Here is a 564-nt window from a genome sequence, read left to right as displayed (position 1 = left end):
CCCAACAAACCCCAAAAACACAAACCAACAAAACAAAAACAAAAACAACAAAACACCAAACCCAACAAAAACCCCAACCAACAACCCCAACACAAAAACAAAACAACAACAAACCACCCAACAAATAATACCAAAACAAAAACACCCACAAACACAAAACCACCCAAAAACCCCCCCAAAAAAAAACAATTTAACCCACCCACAAACAAACAAACACACAAAACCACCAATCACAAAACCCAAAACCCCAATTACCCCCACACCCAAACCCCACAAACACACACAACCACCACACCCAAAACCAACCATTTTAAAACCAAAAAAAAACAAACCCAAACCCCCCCAACACCCCCCCCCCCCAAAAAAACCCACCCCCCAACCAACCCCAAAACCCAAACAAACCACAACCCAACAAAACAAACAAAATTTCAAAACAAAAAAAAAACAAAACACAAAACCCAAAAACCAACCACCAACAAACAACACCCCACACATCAATCCACAAAACACAAAAACCCCACAACCAACAAACACACAACACCAAACACAACCCCCCCCAAAACA

The sequence above is a fragment of the Plectropomus leopardus genome, chromosome 11, assembly GCF_008729295.1.
Source record: "Plectropomus leopardus isolate mb chromosome 11, YSFRI_Pleo_2.0, whole genome shotgun sequence".
Taxonomy (NCBI): Eukaryota; Metazoa; Chordata; class Actinopteri; order Perciformes; family Serranidae; genus Plectropomus; species Plectropomus leopardus.
The sequence above is the reverse complement of the archived record's forward strand: the minus strand, read 5'-3'. Positions refer to the sequence as shown.